Source organism: Morone saxatilis, unplaced genomic scaffold (assembly GCF_004916995.1).
Source record: "Morone saxatilis isolate NCDOM2014 unplaced genomic scaffold, NCSU_SB_2.0 Contig7, whole genome shotgun sequence".
Classification (NCBI taxonomy): Eukaryota; Metazoa; Chordata; class Actinopteri; family Moronidae; genus Morone; species Morone saxatilis.
In genome coordinates, this window is record NW_023340246.1 from 5429256 (window position 1) to 5430309 (window position 1054).

Here is a 1054-nt window from a genome sequence, read left to right on the forward strand (position 1 = left end):
CTTATCTTAGCATAATGACTGGAAACATGGAGAAACAACTAACCTTTCTCTGTCCAAAACTCTCAAAATCAACCAGCACCTCACTAATTACTTAATGTTAGTTCGATCTGTACGAAAACCAGTGTGAAACTGACATGTTTCATTATATGGAGGTTAGTGGCGGATGGTTTCTTGGTTGGGAGCAGTAATCTTTACACTTCTGTAGGCTAGCTCAGCAAACTTTCAGCTGTCTGTAGCTGTATGTTTGAAGTATGAGAGTAGTATCAAACTTCTCATGTAACTATTGGCAAGACAGCAAATAAGCATGTTTCCTTAAATGTCTACATTCCTTCAAAACAAAGAAATGCAAATGAATGCATGAATTATTAGGAGGTAGTTCATCATCAGATAAGCAGTAGGTGGCGCCAGTTCTTGGAAATCTACTTAAAAGAACCTCGAATGGCGAATAACAATGCAGAAAAGCTGATGGAAATATGACATTTCTCGTATTAATGTGAGGAAGGTCACATCAGGTTTGCGTGGAGTGATCATGGATGTATTATAGAGCCATGGGAGCGATGAGGAGACCGTCGGAGTGGAAACAGCTGATTAGTCACAAGATAAATGTTTGCTACGCCAAAACCTATTTGGAAATGTTTTTCCCACCTCCCATTGACCTCAAGCGAGCGTAAAAACTTTTTTACAAATGTGAGGAAGTTTTTTCAAACATTTCCATCAGCCTTTTCACAATGTGCATCAAAATTGTCACGACCTCTGACACAATATTGGTAGACACAAATGCACAACTCTGGAACAGACGAAGATGTAGAAAAAATTATATTTATTTATCAAACAAAAGGCTATCAAAAGTACAAAACAAATCAACAAAAACTTCAATTGAAACATGAAATAACCTGAACACTGGGCTGGAACACTGGACGATACTTTTTACCAACTGAACGAGACGAATTGACAAAGACAAAGGGAGACAAGGACTATTTATACTAGGTGTAAGTGAAAACAGATGAAAACAATCAGGGGCGGGGAAGACAATTACAAAGGCGGGAAAATCACA